The sequence below is a fragment of the Rhinatrema bivittatum genome, chromosome 3, assembly GCF_901001135.1.
Source record: "Rhinatrema bivittatum chromosome 3, aRhiBiv1.1, whole genome shotgun sequence".
NCBI lineage: Eukaryota > Metazoa > Chordata > Amphibia > Gymnophiona > Rhinatrematidae > Rhinatrema > Rhinatrema bivittatum.
This window is the reverse complement of record NC_042617.1, coordinates 230,061,034-230,083,636: the sequence shown is the minus strand read 5'-3', so window position 1 is coordinate 230,083,636 and position 22,603 is coordinate 230,061,034. Positions and strand designations below refer to the sequence as shown.

The window sequence follows — 22,603 nt, the reverse complement described above, 5'->3', positions numbered from 1 at the left end:
TTAGCAATGGTAACATGGAATAGACTTAGTTTTTGGGTACTTGCCAGGTTCTTATGTCCTGGTTTGGCCACTGTTAGAAACAGGATGCTGGGCTTGATGGACCCTTGGTCTGACCCAGTATGGCATTTTCTTATGTTCTTATGTTCTTAAAGTGCTCAGTTCCAAGGAGTCTCTCTGAACAAAGTGCTCCTTACTGGGCCTGACTTAACCAACAGTCTTAATTCAATTCAGAAAAGAGCCCATTGCTATCATGGCCAATATACAACAGATGTTCTAAAATTTTATTGTCATGAAGTCTATATAAACTATTTAAGATTCCTGTGGTACCAAGACAACATGACCAACAAGATCATGTGCATGTCTTCAGTAACCTGCAGTGGCTACCTATAAATTCAGGAGGACAACACAAGAAGAAGAGGAGTATGGCACAGATGCCAAACAATTTATAGAAAGAGACTTCTATGTGGATGAAGTCTGTACCTACAGATGAAGCAGCTATCAACTTGTTAAAGAGAACACAGTCAATGTTAGCTGATAGCAATCTGAGGCTCCATAAACATTTCCTTCAGAAGATCAGGCAAAAGACCTCAAGAACTTAGATTTTGGAATTGACATGCCACCACTCCAGCATACTGTTAGACTCAGTTGGGGCTTAAAAAGAAACACTTTCACATTCCAAGTCTCAAGCGAATAGAATCCATAATCCCACCTTGGTGAACTGTCCACAGTCAATAGTTTACATGGCCACTTGGGTTTGTGGCTCCAGTCACCACACAAGGGAGGTCTTTATTAAGAGAACTTTCATTGGAGACAAAAGAGTGGTATGGCCCACTTCTTCCAGAGAAGAAATGAGAATGGGAAATGTAGAAGAGTTCCATGAGAGACCTCGAGCAGCTCCAGATTACATGTATGTATACCTGTGTATCTCTCTCTATATCTCATTACAAAGAACTTTGTGTCTTTTCAAATACTTCCATAAAGGCTATAGCCGTTGTGAAGATGACAGATGCAGAAGGTGGGTCCCATCTAGGATTTATTCTGAGCAAGGCTAAATTAGCTCCTCAGGCTATCCTTACCAACTATGTCAAATTATGTGGGGCAGTATTGGCAGTAGAGATAGCAGAGTTAATACAAAATAAAATTAACATTCAGCCAGACATAAGAACATTAGAAATTACCATGCTGGGTCAGACCAAGGGTCCATCAAGCCCAGCATCCTGTTTCCAACAGAGGCCAAACTAGGCCACAAGAACCTGGCAATTACCCAAACACTAAGAAGATCCCATGCTACTGATGCAATTAATAGCAGTGGCTATTCCCTAAGTAAACTTGATTAATAGCCGTTAAGGACTTCTCCTCCAAGAACTTATCCAAACCTTTTTTGACGCGTAGTCGTAACACTTATCTTTTCTCTTGGAACATTGGAGGAATCAATTCACCAATCAAAAGATATAAGATTTTGCAGGCCTTATACTATAGTATACTAAGTTCTATACTATCAGCAAGGTAGTGCTGGGCTAATTATACAACCAAACTAGAAAATTATATGTTAGCTGATAGCAATCTGAGGCTCCATAAACATAAACAAAAGGCAAAAGTCACCTGAGAACATATATGTTTTTATTTTTATTTTATCACACTTAAGTATTAAGTTAAAGAATTACAGTATACCGCATCTACGGTTAGCTCATAAAGAGAATTTTAATACACTTTACATATAGCTTATAATATTGAATCATGTATCTGAACAACTGCGGTACCCTCTGGTTAAAGTAAAATCCATTTTGAACTTATTTATGTGCCTATTTGTAAACCGTTGTGATGGTATATCACTAAACGACGGTATAGAAAATTTTTTAAATAAAAAATAAATAAATAAATGTATATGTAAGCAGCAGAGATGGATGCAGCAGGAAATCAATGAGACCAGAACAGTGGCATTATGTGCCCACAGATCAGGACCTGGCAGACTATGCCACAAGATCAGGTCCCCTGATGCAGACAACATGGTTAACTGGACTTGAGTTCCTCATAAAGAGCAACAATGACTCCCCAACTGGAAGTCACTCTTTCAAGCTCAAGAGCCTTGAATTGGAAGCCAAAATCCATCCTCAGGTAACCACACTTGCTACTAACATCATTCCTGTAAGTAAGTTGGGAGCTCACTGATTCAACAGTACTCCAGACAGTACTCCAGATACTTGTTACCACTGGCATCTTTGCATAAAAAACACATATAGTTGAAGAACTCTCACATTCAGAAAATATCATCCAGAGTTATGTACAACAAGACATTTGTGCTAAAGAAATCAAATGTATCACCAAAAGATAAAATATTAGGAAAGACAGCCCTCTTTGGAAGTTAAATCCTTTCATAAATGAGGATGGCCTAATTGGAGTCATTGCTACTCTGGACATTCGAGAAAAAAAACCCCTTGATTGTCCCTGGTTGACATCATGTTACCATCCTGCTTGTACATCACTACCATGACCAGGTTAAACACCAAGGCCGACACTTCACGGAAGGAGCGGTCAGAGCTGCAGGCACGTGGATCATTGGTGCTGAATAATGTATTACTGCAGTCATTCTCAAGTATGTCAAAGGCTGCAAACTATGAGGTCAACAGTAAGAACTGAAAATGGCAGAACTACCAGTGGATTGTCTCAGCATGGAGCTACCCTTCACCTACATAGGGGTGGATGTCTTTGGACCATGGTCTATTAGTTCCCAATGTATGAGAGGAGGACTTGCAAATGACAAGATGTTATGTTCACATGTATGAGTGTTCATGCTGTGTACATTGAAGTCATCAAGTCCATGGTTATGTCTAGCTTCATAAATGCCTTCTGAAAGTTCTGCCAAACAGCTCTGTTCTGATTGTGGAACCAACTTCATTGGAGCCTGCTGAAAGTTGAGAATTAACTCAGAAGAATTAAACAGTTCTCCTGTTAACAGGTACCTGTCAGAACAAAGGTGTACCTGGACATTCAGCTCTCCTCATTCTTTACATAAGGGTGAAGTCTGAGATCATATGATTGGGATCACTTGGTACAACCTGGACTCTATGCTCAGTGAAACTGGACCCATTCACTTTATCCATGAAGTCCTAATAATGCAACACAAGTACTTCAGTCCCAGTTTTCACTAATCTTGAGGCATCAGTTATCCTGATGCCTGCCTCACTTCTTACCCAAAAAAACTGGTAAGATTAAGGCACCACTTGAGGATTTCGACACTAAAGATCTTTACAAGAGACAATAGAGACAAGTACAAAGTTTCGCTAACACTTTCTGGAACCCCTAGAACTATCATAAATGGCAATCTAGCAAACCAGATGCCCAGGAAGGTGATCTTGTTCTACTAAAAGATGGAAAAACTCAATGGGACTCATTGTGCAAACCTTTCCTAGCAATGATAAGTCCATAAGGTTGAAATCAAAATAGTAAAGCAAGGAATAATGAAGACATTCATAGAGTACTGCATGTTTTTTGACAGTTCTTTTATGGTATAATGTTTAAAATAGTGGTATCTTTGATACAAGACAGGGAGTGTTCTACCTCCTCAGCATATTTGAAAGTATGTGTATATATATTTCTATAGTATACTGCTGCCTATTCAATTTGTCATTGCTGAGCTTAGGTTCTTTACATGTTTTAGAGTTAAACCTTCTTATTACTTATTGTTTAAATGTTGCTGAGCTTCTGATTGAATATGTCCCTGTTTGCTCCCCCTCTGCTTATGTTCTCTTGCTTCTTCCTATTAGTCTGTTGCTCCTTGAATCCCTTGGGAACCCTTTCTTCATGCTGAAAGTTCAGTTTGGAACTGGCTCTTGACAAGCTTGCAGCAATCCAGGATTCTCTGCAAGTTCCTAGACGCATCACCCATTTCACCTTGCTTTCTTGCTTCCTTTCCCTCCAGTTGCTGGTGTCTGCTATCTACTGGCAGTTACAACTTCTTTTAGAGCTGCAGTTTTCTACCTTGACTGAGTTCTCAGAGTTTCTTATCACAGCGCTATTAGGTTTGCTGTCTGTGCAATTATCTTCAATAGCATGCCATTTGTACTGAATGTTAAAATGTTTAACATTCAATAAATGCTTTGGTATTAAGATCTGAGTTCTCTCTGACTGTCAGCCCCATTCAGTAAAGTCCGCGGGAGAGCCAGCGCTCCGAGGTGAGCGCCCGCTCTCCCAAAGCGCGCGAATTCTATATTTAAACTCGGGCCCTCACTAATAAGGAGGCGCTAGGGACACTAGCGCATCCCTAGCGCCTCCTTATTGGTAGAAGCGGTGGCTGTCAGCAGGTATGACAGCTGATGCTTAATTTTACTGGTATCGGTTGTTGAACCCGCTGACAGCCATGTGTTCGGAAAACAGATGCCGGCAAAGTTGAACGTCCGTTTTCCAACCCGCGGGCTGCAGGCAGATTTTTTATTTTTTTTTATTTTGGGGGCCTCCGACTTAATATCGCTATGATATTAAGTCGGAGGTTGTACAGAAAAGCAGTTTTTTCTGCTTTTCTGTACACTTGCCCGGTGCCATCTGAAATTAACTCCTGCCTTTGGCAGGTGTTAATTTCTAAGAGTAAAATGTGCGGCTTGGCCACACATTTTACTTTCTGTATTGCGGGTACTAACTAATAGGCTCATCAACATGCAAAGGGGTAAAGGGGTAATAATAGTGCGTCAAAAACGCGTGGTCAAACGGGGGCTAAATAGTGCGCTCAGCTGAGCGCACCGTTCTGTATCGGCCTGTTTGAAAGCTAAAAAAGGAAGAGATCTTCAAGGAAGAGGTTTAACTCTCTCTATAGGCTCCCAAACTAGGACATTAGGAGCTGAGGACAGAATAGTAAACCAAGCCTAAGCCATTGTGCATGTGCACAGTGAGAACCAAAATGTCTTCTCCTTGAGTGCAGCAACTGCCAGGGAGGACACCAGATACATGCTGCTGCTGTATAGGCCTGCAGTGCTAGTAGCTTTTCTTTTTCACAGAACCCAGATGGAAGGGGAGCTGCTGCTGCCAAGGGCTGTTGTGGGATGTGCTGAATGGTGCTAGGAAGTGGGAAGGAGCCAAGTTCCAAAGCAGAGAAAGCTAGTGCTGGGCTTGGGGAGGGAGCAGAAGTAGAGAGGTACAATGCTGGGGGAACTGATGCTGGGCGGGGTTCAAAGGTAGGGGAAACTGTCCCTGTGTTTGGGAGAGAAAGAGAGGAAAGGGTTTTGGGCAGGGGAATCTAGTGCTGGGCTTGGAGGGAGGGAAAAGAATGGGTCAGGGACAACTAGTAATAGGCTGGGGGAAGAAAGAAAGAGGAAAAGGTTTGGGGCCAGGGGAAACTAGTGCTGGGCTTGGGCCAAAAGAGAAAGGTTTGGGTCAGAAGAAACTTGTACTGGTCTTGGGGGTGTAGAAAGAGAGAGGAAGAGATTTGGGCATGGGAAACTAGAGCTGGGCTTGAGAGGTGGATGAGAAAAAGAGAGAGGTGTTTGGGGGCAGAACTGCATTATCTCTGGTCATAGGGTAAATTTCAAACTGGTGTGCAAGCATGCATTTGTGCACATATGTCAGCCCACGCCCAGGGTCGCAACCATTTTAAACATACACGTGCATATGCGTGCATGTTATAAAATAGTCTTGCCATGCGCACATGTGCACTGAATTTTAAGTAGGTGCGCACAAGGTGCATGCAAATCCCACTCCTATGGTATAATGTTTAAATTTCTTTTATTGGTTCTCAACAAAATATAAATTTACAAATACTATTTAGGATTTGGATCTCTGGTGTAAATCGGGGGATTCTAAAAAAGGCACGCCTCAATGCAATGTCCAGTTTTACCAGTTCATCCCAAGTTCACCCAGTTAAGAGATAGGTCTTCCAAATCCTCCTAGTTTAATAGCCTTTACTCCCCCCAGTTAGCCCTGACCTTAAAACCATGCATTTCTGCCTAGTTTTCTTTAATTTTTAACTTTCACATCATTCATAGCAGAAGTCAAGTTACGCGACATGGGACCTTGGTGCGCGGTGGGGCACGTAAGTATTTATGGTTCATGCTCCAAAATGCCCATGCCATGCCCATGCCTCACCCACACCACACCCACACCCTGCTCCTTTTTTAAATCTTTGGATTTGTGCATGCTGCAGGAGATACACACATATTCGGGCAGCTTTTAAAATCTGCTTTGCATGTGTGACCCCGACTTTATTGCGCCTCCCTTAATTAATGCACACACTGGGATTTTAAAATCTACATCTAGGGTTCTAGCCAGCTGGCATGACACCTTATATTTTGCTGCTATAGTTGCCTTTTTCTTGTTTCTTCCAAGATTATACAAGTTTTTCCTTGCTCATTCTTGTGTGGGCAGTTTTTTATTTTCTCTGTTTCTGAGAAATGTGCAACTCATATATCTTTGTATTTTGCACACTATAGGAGAAAATGCATTTCTGTTTCTATTTCTCCTGTATTGCACTGCATGCAGATTGTGGCTTCTTGGGGGTTTCTTTTCTCCACCGCCTCCCTTGCTAGGCAATAGGGAGGGGCTAGAGCAAATACATTCGTACTTCTTTATGATCCCAGGACTTAGCTGAGGGATGAATATGGTAAGAAGAGGAAGACACTCTGGAGTACAAGTCAGGAAGCAGGGAGGTATTTAAAAGGAGGGAGAAGAAGTAAATCTGACAGAAGGGTGAGGTAAAGCTGGGTTGAATGCTTGAAAGTGGGTGATTCAACAATGGCCAGTCTGGTTCACAAATTCCTGATATATCCCTAAAGTAGATCTATTTCTTGGTACTCCCAGAAGATTTGATGTAATAAGGTAGGGGATAAAATAGTTTGCTAATGTGCAGGTTAAAAAGATGTTTGCTGAAATTAAAGCTCAAAAAGTTGCATTTTAAATGCGAGCAATGTCATATAACCTATGATTATAATTCATACATTTGGGTAATTGTCTTGTGGAGTGACATGGCTCCCTTTTTAAATCTGAGCTGCTGACTTACAAAGCAGCACCCACAGGCTACTGAGCAGCTGTTGCTGGGGGTAGTGAAACAACAAAAGAATCAGTACTGCAAGGCTGTGAGCACATCAGCAATGCCATACAGTTTGAGGCTGGAATGTGATTGCTGCCATGGGATCAAGGTAGAAAGCCATTAGTACTGCAGAAGATTTTCAATAAAATGACGAAACATCGAAAATCCTACCCTGCTACTGGTACCCCAGAGGTTGTGAGGAAGGACTGGAATTTGAAAAGATTGGAGAAAAGGTAATGGGGAGGGATCCTTTTGAAATGAATGAGAAAGGAAACCCTCTCTGAGTGACACACAGAGACCACTATTGGGATAGTCACTCCTAGGTAGAACTAGATAATTGTGAACCAATAAGTTACACAACAGTACTCGAACAAAGATGACTTTTTCCAGTACAGGTCTTTTCTACTGAAAACAGATGTAGCAATTTTCTTTTCAAAAACCAAGGAATGCTCAGTTTTATTCTGTATATTATTGACCTCATAGGGGCGGATTTTAAGAGCCCTGCTCGCGTAAATCCGGGCGGATTTACGCGAGCAGGGCCTTGCGCGCCGGTGCGCCTATTTTACATAGGCCTACCGGCGCGCGCAGAGCCCCGGGACTCGCGTAAGTCCTGGGGTTTTTCGAGGGGGGCGTGTCAGGGGCGGGGCCGATCAGCGCGGCATTTCGGGGGCGGGCCCGGGGGCGTGGTTTTGGGCCAGGGCGGTCTGGGGCGTGGCCATGCCCTCCGGAACCGCCCCCAGGTCCCGTCTCGGCGCGCTAGAGGCCCGCTGGCACGCGGGGATTTACTTCTCCCTCCGGGAGGCGTAAATCCCCCGACAAAGGTAAGGGGGGGTCTAGATAGGGCCGGGGGTGGGTTAGATAGAGGAAGGGAGGGGAAGGTGAGGGGAGGGCGAAAGAAAGTTCCCTCCGAGGCCGCTCCGACTTCGGAGCGGCCTTGGAGGGAACGGTGGCAGGCTACGCAGCTCGGCGCGCGCCGGCTACACGAAATCGGCAGCCTTGCGCGCGCTGATCCAGGATTTTAGCGGATACGCGCGGCTACGCGCGTATCTACTAAAATCCAGCATACTTTTGTTTGCGCCTGATGCACCAACAAAAGTACGCTAAGGCTCGCTTTTTGAAAATCTACCCCATAAGGATTTACAAACTACAACCAAAGACATTTTATTTATTTAAAAGATTTCTTACTATAGTTCAGGGTGGGGCACAATAAAACATACATAGGGGTAGATTTTCATACAGGGCGCCCTCGCGTACTTTTGTAGGCGCATCAGGCGCAAACAAAAGTACGCTGGATTTTAGTAGATACGCGCGGAGCCGCGCGTATCTGCTAAAATCCTGGATCGGCGCGCGCAAGGCTACCGATTTCGTGTAGCCAGCGCGTGCCGAGCCGCGCAGCCTACCTCTGTTCCCTCCGAGGCCGCTCCGAAATCGGAGCGGCCTCGGAGGGAATTCGCTAACGCCCTCCCCTCACCTTCCCCTCCCTTCCTCTACCTAACCCACCCCCCCGGCCCTGTCTAAACCTCCCCCCTACCTTTGTTGGGGGATTTATGCCTCCCAGAGGGAGAAGTAAATCCCCGCGCGCCAGCGGGCCGCTGGCGCGCCTAGATGCGACCCGGGGGCGGTTCCGGAGGGCGCGGCCACGCCCCCGGACCGCCCCGGGCCGAAACCACGCCCCCGGGCCCCGCCCCCGAAACGCCACCGACACGCCCCGAAAACGCCGCGCCGATCGGCCACGCCCCCGACACGCCCCCGACACGCCCCCGACACGCCCCCCTCGGAAAACCCCGGGACTTACGCAAGTCCCGAGGCTCTGCGCGCGCCGGCAGGCCTATGTAAAATAGGCGCACCGGCGCGCAAGCCCTGCTCGCGTAAATTCCGGGCGGATTTACGCGAGCAGGGCTCTTAAAATCCGCCCCATAATGAATTAAAATACAATTCAGGTTTCAGGATTCTTTTAGGACAACATAAAATCTTCAGATAACCACCATAAAGTGACATCAATAGAACTCCCAATATGCCACAGAGTCATAGCAGAAAATCATTTTTTTGAATCAAGTCTCCTGCTGTAGTAGCAGCCTCTCTTATAAAGAGAACCAGAGAACAGCAGTGAATCCTTAAGAGATAGGTTGCTATTGGGGCAGGAGATTTAATAAAAACAAAAAAGCTTTTCTGTTGTTCAGAGTCAGTGGGATGACTTAGCTGGCTAAGTCTGGTTCCACCAAAGAGCCAGCTATATTTAATAGTGCGGCTATATTATGAAAATACATTCCAAGTTAGCAAGATAAGTTGGTTTGCCTAACTTTGCTATCTGGACTGTGTCTGAATATGGATCTCTGTGTGTCCCAATCATTAATTTCAAAAGGATCCCTCCCCATTACTTTTTCTCCAATCTTTTCTTTTCAAATTCCAGTCCTTCCTCCCAATCTCTGGGGCACCGGTAGCAGGGTAGGATTTTCCATGCTTTGTTAATCAGCTGGAGGCTGGGAATTTCTTTGTGTACCCCTACAGGGTGATTCTCCAGGGCTTCTAAGGTGAAGCCACTAAGCCAGCCTTTACTCTAGTAGCGCAACGATGTCCTTTTTCTCAGTATTCCCATCACCTTGAGTGCAGGGAAGCATTCCCTGCTTAGGCTGCTCACAACACTAATTGCACTAATACAAATGCCTTTTCTGGCATTTGTATTAGTGCAACTTTCTGTGACTTTAAACATTTCTATGAGAAGACCGTGGTGAGGTGGGAGGGTGCCAAAGACCCTTGGTACATCTGCTAGTAAAAATGAAGATTTATGGTATGTAAGTGGTGTCAGTGTCATGACATAGTTGATAAAGATATTAGGAAGACAGTTTTCAAAGACATTTCCAAGGGTAAATGTAACAGGCCTTCTATTGCCTTGGTCAAATTCCACTGATTGGGCTTCTTAAGGTTAGTCTCCCCTGCAAAATCCTGGGAAGAATATATCTTCAGTGTCCCAGTTCAAAGATAAAGATCAGGTTACCTCCTGGATGCCAACCTTCTTTCTTCCTGGGCCTATCAGCTTGGTTATAGAAGGCTTTATTTTTATTTATTTATTTATTATTTTTATATACTGACATTCATCTCAATTGAGATATCACACTGGTTTACATTCAGGTACTGTAGGTATTTCTCTATCCCCAGACGGCTTACAATCTAAGTTTTTGTACCTGAGGCAATGTAGGGTAAAGTGACTTGCCCAAGGTCACAAGGAGTGACAGCAGGGACTTGAACCTTAATCTCCTGGTTCATAGTCCACTGCTCTAACCACTAGGCTATTCCTCCTCCCTTGAAGTAAAGCACTTTACACAGTTCAAAATAGCCTAGCCTTCCCCTGTACAGCTGATTTTCCAAACAGTTCAACCAAGCTTCACTTTCTCAACTCAGCAGCTATTTGGGGTGGACTGCCACTTCCTCCTTGTAGGAAAAAAACAGGTTGTTCTTCTCTTCTAGCCTGAGTACTCTAGCCTTTGCCTCCATTTCCAACAGCGGTCCTTTTCTACACATCCTTATAACTCTTGAAGTAAAGCACTTTTACCTGCTAAGGGGTAGTCATCTTCTTCTGCTGCTGCTGCTGCTCCCCTTCTTTTCACTCTAGACCAGGGCTTCGCAAACCTGACCTGGGGACCCCACAGCCAGTCGGGTTTTCAGGATATCCACAATGAATATTCATGAGATACATTTGCATACCATGGAGATGCAGTATATGCAAATTTATCTAATGTATATTCATTGTGGATATCCTGAAAACCCGACTGGCTGTGGGGTCCCCAGGACAGGTTTGGGAAGCCCTGCTCTAGGCTCTCCTCTATGTATGGTTCTAACTGTTTTTCTTCCCATAGCTCTGCCCCTTCATTGTTTCCCCACCTGGCTTCAGGCACAGGTGATGTCCTGCTGCCCTCTCCTGGGCCCCTAGGATTTCTGGGAGTTGTAGTTTCCTCCTTTCCAGTACTTTCTGTTCTTGTTCCAAACTTAGCAACACCCTTACCACATACCTCCCATTACTTCCCATTACAGTGAAACTGTGCTTTAATGAGGTCTTTAAAATTGTCTTCCATATCTCTGGTAAAAATTACATGTATAGTGTCACAACAATCATACATTTACCTGCAGATAGGATAGGCATTCCTAGGGGGAGGAGTCAGGTCAGGGTTAACTTAGCACTGACATGTATACATTTTGACAGAGCCATAGCTAGCCTGTGGCAATGTGGTCACAGCCATAGGTGTCACTGCCTTAAGGGTGCCATAATGCTCTGCCACCTTATAGTCAGAAATTGTTGGGATGAGGGAAAGGCAGGAGAGAAGAGTAGAGCACTTTTCCTAGGCATAGCACCTCTGTGGGTATCTTGTGTCAATTGCAGCAGTTACAGAACTTAGCAGCTCGCTTATCAGGAAGTAGGAGGTTTGATCATATTGCTCCGGTCCCGGCTAAACTGCATTGGCTTCCTATATCACTGAGAATTGAATATAAAATCCTCATGTTTATTCATAAATTAGTCAATCAGGCAAATACTTCATGGCTAGGTGCAGCCTTAAGAGTATTTATTCCCTTGCAATCTCTATGATCTCAAAATAAGGGGCTGCGTAAAATTCCTTTGGTTAAAACAGCACATACAGGGGAAATTAGAGTTCGTACTCTTTCAATTGGTAGGCCTGTATTATGGAAAAATATGCAGAGTCATTGAGAAGTGAATTATCTACTTCCACATTTAAGAAATGCTTAAAGACCTGGTTGTTTCAGAGATACTTTGGAATTATAACATCATAGGCAGGAGTGTTGGGTGGAAATGTTATAAAATTCAGATTATAGAGAGGAATTTGAAATGGTACTTCGGGATGTTTGTCTTTTTTTTTTTTTTGTTAAAAAATTTTATTCTTGTATTTTAAGTTTATAAACCGCAATGATATTTTGTGACTTTGCGGTATAAAAGTGAATATAAGCATAAATAAATAAATAGATGGGGCTATGAACAAAACTTTCTGCCATTGCCCTGCTCTCCTGATGTACCTTATGCTTCTTAGATTGTAAATCATGTAGGAGGAAGGGAAAGGTACCAGCTTTCACCTTGGGATGGTCCATGGGGAGGAAGAGTAGCACTAAGGGAATTTGGGGGAGAGCAGAAACTGAGGGTTGGGAGGGAGAAGATCAACACCTGAGGCAGTAGGTGGCAGAATGGGGACTGGGGGGTGGGAGGGGAAGTGCAGAATTTAGCGTATTTGGGGGTCAGGGTTGGGACCAGGGGTTAGGAGGGAGAGAAGCAGCACCTAGGGATTTGAGTTGTGGGGAACATGGGGACTGGGAGATTAGCAGTGGCAGGGAATGAACAGGGAGTACGAGATTTGAGGTGGATGTGGAGAGCAAGGATTAGGAGTGTATTGTTTTGAGGAGCATAGCAGCAACTGGGGGTCAGGATGAGGGGTGAATGGTGAATGAAGGATTGGATGAGTGAGAAGTGAGGAATTGGGAATGGCAAGAGTGTCAACTGAGGCATGGTTGGGTGGTTGAGGACTGGGGAATTTTTTGGGGAGAGCAACATTTGGAGCTTTGAGGGGAGAGTGGGGACTGAGAGATTAGGTGGGAGGGGACTGGGTGAGTGTATAGGGAGAAAGCAATTGGGAAGTCACTGTTGGCTGGGGGACTAGATGAATGAGGACTTGAGTGAGCTGGGGTTGGTAAAATTGGGATGTGAGTCTGGAGGGTGTGAGAATGGAAGTGGGATTATGAGTGAGGATATGTGGGACAGGGAGCAGGTAGTATGAGTATTTTGAGTAGGGAATATGATATGAAGCTAGGGGTATGTTAACGGTGGGGTGTAAGAAAGTATAAAGGATCCCAAAAAGAGGAATACAGGGAGAAATACATGGTGAAAATGAGGGAGACGAAGAAAGAAATCAGGAAAGCCAAGGGCAAGTGGAAAAAAGGAATGCCAAAGAGGTAAAGCAAGATGCCAAAATATTTTTCAGATATATCAGAGAAAGAAGGAAGGTCTGAAGTGGTATTGTGAAATTGAAAGATGACAAGAACAATATGTGGAGAGAGACGAAGAAATGGCAGAAATATTAAACAAGTACTTCAGTTTGGTGTTCACTAAAGAAGACCCTGAAGAAGGCCCATTGCTGGTAGAGAAAAATGTAGATGGGGATGGAGTAGATGAAGCTCTGTTTTCGGAACAGAATGTATGGGAAGAGCTAGGTAAACTGAAAGTGGACAAGGCTGTGGGGTTGGATTAGGTACATTCCAGGATACTGAGGGAGTTCAGAGATGTGCTGGTGGGTCTGCTGAAGGTTCTTTTCAATAGATCCCTGGAAAAGGGAGTGGTGCCACAGGATTGGAGAAGAGCAGTGGTGGTCCTGCTTCACAAGAATGGTAGCATAGAGGAGGCTAGAAACTACAGGCAGGTTAGCCTCACCTCGGTGGTGGAAAAATTAATGGAGATATTGCTGAAGTAAAAGATAATAAATGAACTACAATCTGGTGAGTTTCTGGACCCAAGGCAGCATGAATTCACTAGGGGAAGTTCCTGTCAGACAAATCTGATTGATGTTTTTGATTGGGTGACTAGAGAATTGGATCGAGGAAGAGCGCTCAATGTGATCTACTTGGTTTTCAGCAAAGCTTTTGATATGGTCCTGCCATGGAGGCCTGTGTATAAAATAAGAAGCTTGGGAATGAGTACCAAGGTGGTAGCATGGATTACAAAGAGAGAGCAGTGTTAAGTGGAGTGCCACAGGGATCGGTGTTGGGACCAGTTCTGTTCAATATCTTTGTGAATGACATAGCGGAAGGGATAGAAGGTAAAGTATATTTATTTGCAGATGTTACTAAGTTCTGCAACAAAGTGGACATGCCAGAAGGAGTAGAAAGCCTGAAATGGATCGAAGATTTGGCAGCTGGGGTTCAAATGCTAAGAAGTGCAGAGTCATGCATCTGGAATGCGGAAATTCAAAAGAGCTGTATATGATGGGGGGGGGGGGGGGGGGTAAAAGACTAATGTGCACTATCTTGGGGTGATAGTCTCTGCGGATCTGAAGATGGCAAAGAAATGTGACAAGGCAATAGCTAAAGCCAGAAGATTGCTGGGCTGCATAGAGAGAGGAATAACCAGGAAGAAAAAGGAGGTGATGATGGCCTTGTACAAGACCTTGGTGAAGCTTCACCTGGAGTATTGTATTCAGTTCTGGAATTCGTATCTCAAAAAGGTTAGAGCAGGACAGAGATGGTCCAGAGAATGGGGACAAAAATCGTGTGGAGTCTGTATCGGAAGACCTATGAGGAGAGGCCAAAGGATCTGAATATGTATACCCTGGAAGAGAGGAGGTGCAGAGGAGATACAGTCCTTCAGATACCTGTATGTTTCAATGATGTAAGGATTTGAACCTTTACCTTTGGAAAGAAAACAATAGAACTGAGTTGTCCCTCCTGATACTCCAGGGGTGACAACTCAGAACCAACATCAGGAAATATTTCTTCATGGAGAAAGTGGTGGAGGTCTGGAATGCCCTTCCAGAGCAGGTGCTGAAGAAAAAAACAGTCAAAGAATTCAAAGGGGCATGGGATAAACACTGTGGGGCAGATTTTATAAAACTACGCACGCGCGTACTTTTGTTCACATACCAGGTGCAAACAAAAGTACGCTGGATTTCAATAGATAAGCGTGTAGCCACGTGTATCTGTTAAAATCCGGGGTCGGCGTGCTCAAGGCTGCCCAAAATTGGCGGCCTGCGCGCGCCGAGCCGCGCAGCCTGCCACCATTCCCTCCGAGGCCGCTCCGAAATCGGAGTGGCCTCGGAGGGAACTTTCCTTCCACTCCCCGCACCTTCCCCTCCCTTCCCCTACCTAACCCAACCCCCGGCCCTATCTAAACCGCCCCCCCCTACCTTTGTTGTGCAAGCTATGCCTGCCCGAGGCAGGCGTAACTTGCGCATGCCGAGCCGGCCGCCGGCGCGCCATGGTCCGGTCCGGGGCTGGTCTGGAGGCCACGGCCACACCCCTGGAATGCCCCCGATGACATGCCGGCCGCGACACCCCCCCCAAACGCCCTGATGACGTGCCGGCCGCTACACGCCCCCCAGGAAAGCCCCGGGGCTTTGCGCGCACTGGCAGCCTATACAAGATAGGCTCGACGCGCGCAGGGGGGGTTTGGGGTAGGTTTTCGGGGGTTATGTGCGTAACCCTTTGAAAATCTACCCCTGTGGATGTCTTAAGGCTAGAGGACAAAAATGAGATAAGCATGCAAGGGGGTAACTTGCTGGTATGGCAGTTACTTCCCTTAGCAGAAGGCATAGACATTACTACCTTTAACTGTAATGCTTTGATGCTTTTAATGCAACTGCAACATTGCTCCCAACTTAGACAGCGAGGGAAAAGAGGAATTGGATTTGGAAGACAACTGAGGGCCCTGATTTCCATGGTCTGGGATACTGATATGCAGACATAAGAGGAAAAGCACAGGACTACTTCTATGGCCAAGTCCTAAAGGAAACGAAGAAAGTATGGCATGGGAGTAACTTGCTGGTGCAGTGGTTACTACCCTTAATCAATAAGCCTGGATACTTTTGATTCAACTCCAACATTTGCTCTATGCTTCAAAAGCAGGGGAAAAAGGGAATTGGATTTAGACAGCAAACAATGAGGGCCCTGACTTTTACAGTTTGGGAAACTGATAAGCAGGGAATAACCTGAACAGAGCAGCAATTACTATCCTTAACAGAAGACATGGATTACTACCCTTAACAAATAAGCCTTGATGCTTTTGATGCATCTGCAACATCACTCTCTGCTTCAAAGGAGGGGAGTTGGGGGTGGAGGAAAAGAGAAATTTGGATTCAGGGACAACCAACATGAGCCATGACGTTTTTACAGTCTGGAGTACTGATGCACAGACTTTAAGGAAAAAACAAAACACAGGACTGCTTCTATGGCCAAGTGCACATCAGGCAGTACTGACTGATATATGGGGGTTACCTGCATGGCAGATACTATCATGGGAAGCTTGATGGGTAGACTGGATGGATCATTGGTCCTTTTCTGCCATCATTTCTATGTTTCTATGTTTAAATGGGAAAGAGATGATTTGGAGGACTTAGAAGAATGAGAGGCAGTAGAAAAGGATGGGTTGAGAGAATGTGGAAATAGGGAGCTGAGAAGTGGATGAAAGAGAGGAAGAATGGGAAGTTGGGTAGGGAATAACATACAGAAGAAAAGGATTAGAGCCAGGGGTGAAGGTGAGTAACGGGGAAGGATTTTGAGCAAGTATGGGTAGAGAGGAAGAAGAAAATAAATGAGGGCTGGGGAAGGGCTGAGTATAAAGGGTGGAAGTGGGCTATTAGAAAGTGGCTGAAAGAGGGCAAACAGGAAGTTGGAAAAGGAGTGAACAGAGGTTGAATGGAAGGACTGAAGAGGGAGTTAAAGAGAAAGGGGAAGGTGACCTGGGAAGGAAGTGTGAGATAGAGAGCTGGTAGGATGGTGAGAGGGAGAGTAGACTGGGAGAAACAATGGGGCTAAGAGATGCCCTAGAGGAGAATGTGTTGCCTTTGGCAGTTCGTGGGCTCCTCCCACAGACTTCTGCACTCACCTACTGGGCAGGGCCCCAGCAGCCACACTCTGGCACCTCCATGGCGCTCCTCAATGTGGCAGGATGCTGCCGATGGTTCTTCACAGTGGGACACCATCAATGTTCACTCCAGACCCTCTAAGGTGTGTGTACACCTAATAACGCTTCTTTTAAAGGACATGCAACAGGAAAAGGCTAGAGGTACCCTGTGATGACATCACTGGGGAAGGCCTATAAAAAGCCACTGTAGCATCTCCTCCATGGCTCGGCAACAGGTTCCTTCCAGCCTCTGTTGAGTGAGTTACCTCAGTGTCTTCAGTTCCTGGTCTTCGTTCCTGTCTTCAATTCCAATGACTTATTCTTCTGTTTTGTGGTCTTTGTCTCATCAGTCCCTGTGGTCAGTCTTCGGTTTCTCAGTTTTTCTGTGTGCCTTGCCTCCTGTGTTGCTCCTTATCTTCCTGCCTGCCTTTCTGTCCTGCCTTCCCTTGGACAGATACACGGTATTGACCTTGGCTTGCTTCCTGGACTTCTTTGGATCATTGCCTGCCACTGACCACTACCTAACTACTGGACCTCCATGAATGCTGCCTGCCACTGACAACTGCCTGACTACTGGACCATTCCTTGTACGCCACCAGTCTTGATCTACATCTACAGATCTTCAAATTGTCAGCAGAGGTCTCCACCTAAGACCTTCCGGCCCTGGCATCCGAGGGCTCAACCTAAGGGGAACATGGGATGGTATAGGCAAAGCTCCAGTTGGGCCTCTGCCTCATCCAGTTCCTCCAGCCGATTGTTAGAACCTGCAGGGCTCCACTCTGCAGGTTGTGCTAACTGGCGCTCAGTCCAAGGGTCCTCACCCACAACAGAAAGAAGAGATGTAAGGAGAGGTACAAAAAAAATGTGGAGAATTGCCAAGGAGGGAGAGATAAAGAGATGGGAATAAGAAAGCTTGAAGGGGGTAGTTGGGACAAGTCAAAGCAGATGACTGACTAGAGAGAGTCAGCTTTGGGAGGTGAGAGGGCCACAAAGGAAGTAGCAGCAAGGTAAGGACAAAGAAGTCAAATAGTTGGAGATCAGTGGGAGGAGATAAAGAGCTGAGAGGGGCAATGTAGGATAAAGTTTGGGAGATGAACAGTAGGAGTAGGATGTGCTGGAGATAGAGAGAAAGAAGGAGGGGTGAAATCTAGGTTGAGTGAATAGAGAGACAAAGTACTGAGATGAAAGGAAAAAAATCAATGTCTAACACAGGTGAAGGGAAGGAAGAGAAGCAAATGGGAGAAGAGAGGAAACAGAAAATGAAAAGGAGACCCTTAAAAAGGAGTTTGCAGAAAATGGAGAAGAGGAAGACACTAAAGGCAGAAAAAAAAACAGTACCAACACAATTAGAAAAAATAAAATGCCCAGACAGCAAAAGTAGAAAATATTTGATTAGAATATGTCAGTTTTGGGAAAGTGCATCTCTAATATCTTTGTATTTTGCACAGTACAGGAGGAAATGCATTTCTGTTTCCCTTTCTCCAGTGTTGCACTAAATGCAGGGTCAGACTTCTTGGGTGTTCAGCTTTTGCCTACTTATTTCTATATCTAATTTGTGTTTCCTTATTCATTATTTGATGAGGTTCTGTATGTTTTATGCTTGCGTGGCTGAGGAGTGGTATTCTGTTATCATGTTGTTTCTGTGTAGGGATCTGTACCAGTCTAGCTTGTTCTGTTTTCCCATTTGTAGGTGTATTGGTGTCTAGGACCTGGTGAAATATTTGTAGTGCTGCTTTTTCATAGGTTGTGTTCTTGCTCTTTGAATCCTGGGAATTAGTACAGCTTTGTATGGAAGGTTTGGAATATGCTTTTTCTCAATGGTTTTATACTATTTCCAAAGTACCTGGTAATGGAGAGATTCAGCCGAATTTTAAATCCCCTGCACGTGTAAAAAACGGGGGTTATGCACATGGCCGGGCCTTGCGCATGCTGCATGCATTTTCAAAGGGGATCAGCCACGCGCGTAACCCCCATTACACACTGAAGTGCCAGGCCCAGATAAAGGGGCAGTCCAGGGGCGGGGGGCGGGGCTGGAGGTGACCGGTACAGCGGCCATTTGCCGCTGTGCCGGGGAAGCTCGCGCCGGTAGCCTGCCAGCATGCACAAGTTACTACTGCTCCAGAAGAGGAGCGACAAGGTAATACAAAAATTTGGGGGTTAGGAAAAGGATAGGGGGCAGAAAGGAGGGGGAAGAGGGAGGAAGGTTAATTAGGTGGTTTGGAAAGTTCTCACCCAGTCCGCTCCTTAATTGGATGTTAAAATCTGCTGCACATGTTTGCGTGCCCCTTGTATTTTATAACACGCGCGCCCTTGAGTAAGTCTAGTGTGCCCTGCCGCAGTGTGAAGGCTGTGTGTTCACAAGATGGTTATGTGAAATGGCTCATGGTGCCACCTCTTCCCACACATGCTAGCATGCCACCGCCATGCAGGCCTCTAGTTTCTCAGTTTAATTTATTTATCATATTGTGGACAGGGTAAGGGCACACTTTTTCACTCGGCCATAGGTGCCAAATTGCTTGGCTATAGCTCAGCTTTTTTATTTTAAAATGTTTGGGGCCAATGCAAAAAAAAAGCACTGAAAGCGGGTGCCTGCTTTCGTAATGCGTCCCCAGGCACTTTTCCTGGGGGTGCCATGCAATATTTAAATTAGGGGTTGCGTTGTCAAGGAGGCGCTAGGGTCGATTGCACGCCCCTAGAGCCTCCTTGACAATGGGAGCCTTGGAGTGCTGGACCATCCATGGCAGCCTGCTGGTTTAGAAAACAGACACTGAATTTATCGGTGTCCGTTTCCCTAATCAGCGCACAGCCACGAGTTTGGGAAACAGACGCTGGTTAACTGGCATCCGTTTCCCGAACCTGACCATCAGCACTTTAAAAAAAAATTATTTTTAAATTTTTCGTTACTCCAACTTAATATCACTATGATATTAAGTCGGAGAATGTACAGAGAAGAAGTATTTCCTGCTTTTCTGTACAACTTTTGGGAGTGCTCCAAAATTAATGCCTGCTTCGGGCAGGCGTTAATTTTTGAGCCCAAAAATGTGTGTATTGGATGCACATTTTTTTTTTCATTGGGAGTGAATAGCTAATAGCCTCATTCATGTGTTGGATATGGATTGTGGAGGTGCTAATCTCCTTATTGCATAAGGCCACAAATTGTGTAAATTTCTAAGGAAAAGGTACCCTCAAAAGTAGCAAGTGTAAGTTTGTGCATGTAATTTTTCCCTTTGATAAGTGATGTAAAGTCAGTGGGTAGAATATACCTGCAGTCTTTTTTCCCCCTCTTTTTTCAAGTTCTGTTCTGTTAATGATGCCCCGTGATATGACAGATATGGGCACCTTTTTTAATGCTAATTTGACATGGACTGTCTAATCTGAACTGTCAGACTAGTCAAACCTATGGACACATTTTGGGATGATGTCACTGCATGAGCATATTCCATGTGCTTCCTCAACCCAATTCCAAAGTTTGCTGACATTAGAGGAGCAACATTGCATAGCTAAAATTGAATAAGAAGGCTCATGCATACTTTAATTAGATAGATAATGTATTTTGTGGCTTGGAGAAGGGCTGCACAAAATCCAACTTTTGTTAACTTTTTTTTGCCATTATTTGACCTACTGGATAGACCTTTTTTAAATTTGCTCAGTCTATCCCAAAAGCTATTCACCACTTCTTTCTAGTGAATAAGATCAATTACATAACTAAAGAATATTATGATACTAACTCTAGGTAAAAGTTAATTACAATAGTAATAAATCAATGCTTTATTAAACTGCATTGCACAATCTGTCAAAAAGGGAGTAGGATTCTCACTACTCTGCTTAGAAAATGTGCTGGTGGGTAGTATACAAGAGTGGATAGGGAGGATTAAACTATGTTGAAGCTTGAACCAGCCATGCATTATGTCATGGAACAGTTGTTTGCGCAAGTTAAGCTATTTCCCCTGTCTGTGCAGGGTGATGGAATTTTTCCTCTGTATCATGTTGTTCTCAGTCTTCCTGGAATGTGTATTTTTTTTTAAGGAATGAACTATACAAACCACTCTGTCTGACTCTAGAGCTGGAAGCAGATGTATGGCTTCAACACAAACTAAATTATTTCCAGATTTATTCAGCTACTGTTGCCAGCAACTTAAAATGTAATTGTTGCAAACTTGTCCAGCAGTCTTTATTTTAAGGAATCACTTGACATCTTAAAGGGTCTCTAAGAAATCAATATTCTATTTATTACTTTGCTTTATGTTATAGAATATATTTGGTCATTTGGTAAATAGATACAATAAGGTAGATACTATGCCTAGTATTTTCACTGTTTGTGTCATACTTATTATGCCTATATTTACCTATTTATTTATTTGAGAAACATTTTAGCTGCAATTTAGAACATAAAGTATACAGCATGATACAAGGTTATAAAGAAGACAAACAAGAATGATGTATAAAAATAGATTTTTTCATTACACCAAAAATATTAAGTACCCAGACCTTACATTTTCCTGCTTTTACATAGAAAAATAAATATATTTTTAGGGACGATGCTTATGGACTTGATCAATGAAGGGTTTTCTTCTGCTATGCACCCAAAAATAAACCTTTGATAAATCTAACCCTTATTTGTATACATATTTTTTCCTTTTAACTAAAGTAACTGAAGTGCAATTTTTTGCAGTGGCTCCACTGAAAGGGATCATAACTTAGAAGCAATTGTATATGATACTGCTACTTTTCTTACAGTTACTTTTATTTATAGTGCTGATTTCCTGAGAGAAGAAAGAAAAAAAATGAAGTCATTGACTTTCCTTTCTTCCTTTAGCTTCTTCTGAAGTCGACTCCGGGGTGGAAAATGAAGGAGGGGGGATGGTCTAAACGTGAAGAGGCAGGACTAGGCTCATCGTCAGGTAGACTAGAACAAATTGTCAGATCAGAAAAGGAATTATGTCATTCCTTAAGGGAAATTCGTTGTTTAAAGCTTCCTTATGAAGCCTGATTGACAACTTGCATACCCAGCAGAGTATATAAAAAGAAGAATCAGTGTAAGGAAAGACTTTTTAAGAAAATCTTTCACAAAGAGCAAAGCTGAATCTTCACAGCTAATGGATTCTTGATGTATTTCAGAGAACTGCTTTCATTCTTTCTGAATTCGGCTTGGACTACGAAACTAAATTATCCGCTGTATAACCATTTATACCAGGTAAGTGGCTATTTTTTCCATCAGAACTATCATCTTAGCAGTTTTTAAGGTTGCTTTAATTTGTGTTTGTTTTCATATATAGGTAAGCAAATGATAGCATCAAAGTAAAACTTAATTAATCTTAGGGGGTTTTCCCCCCTTTTTATTTGTATTCATTTGGTTTATACAACTTTATTACCTGGTACTTAAATTGTATAAATGGTGATATATACTATAAATATATGTGATATTTAGAAATACAGCAGTTTCTTTTAAAATAGCAATTTATCTCAAATTTATTATAAATTAGTTCTGATATAATGGGGTCTGGTATAAAGAAGGACAACTAAAAAAAATTGATTGTCTTTTAGGTAGGGAATGTCATATTTTACTGAAGGCATTTGTTTATGGTATTAAAATATAGAATTTAGGGCATAATATCAATATTACAAAATTTTCTGTCCCCATAGCGATTACATAAAAAGTTTTAAAAAACAATATTAAACCAAAAAAACAAAACTATATAGAATACAAAGCATATGGCCAAGTTATTTATAGATCGATCCATATTATGGAGAGTGGATAAGATGGGGGAGGGAGAAAACAAGAATTACAAGTTCAGATACAGAGTTCACAAATTCCCATATCACTCACAGTATTAACTGTTTCTAGCTAACAAAAGATGTCCAGAATTTCAAAAAGGTTGTTCTTTTTCTATGTAAACCCAGTATTAGTTTTATCCATTATAGCAAATTTCTAGACCTGTGTAAACCTAGTATTAGATTTTTTTTTCAATCCTTGCAAATTTCAA

At 43.7% G+C, this 22,603-nt stretch overlaps 1 protein-coding gene across 1 annotated transcript in view; it reads left to right on the top strand.

Annotated features, from left to right (window-relative positions):
- Positions 1-21,511: 21,511 nt before the first annotated feature.
- THBS2 (thrombospondin 2) overlaps positions 21,512-22,603 on the top strand; it is a gene marked incomplete in the record, with an annotated part of 874,147 nt that continues 873,055 nt past the window's right edge. The window contains 2 exon segments of the mRNA XM_029594286.1: positions 21,512-21,655; positions 21,738-21,813.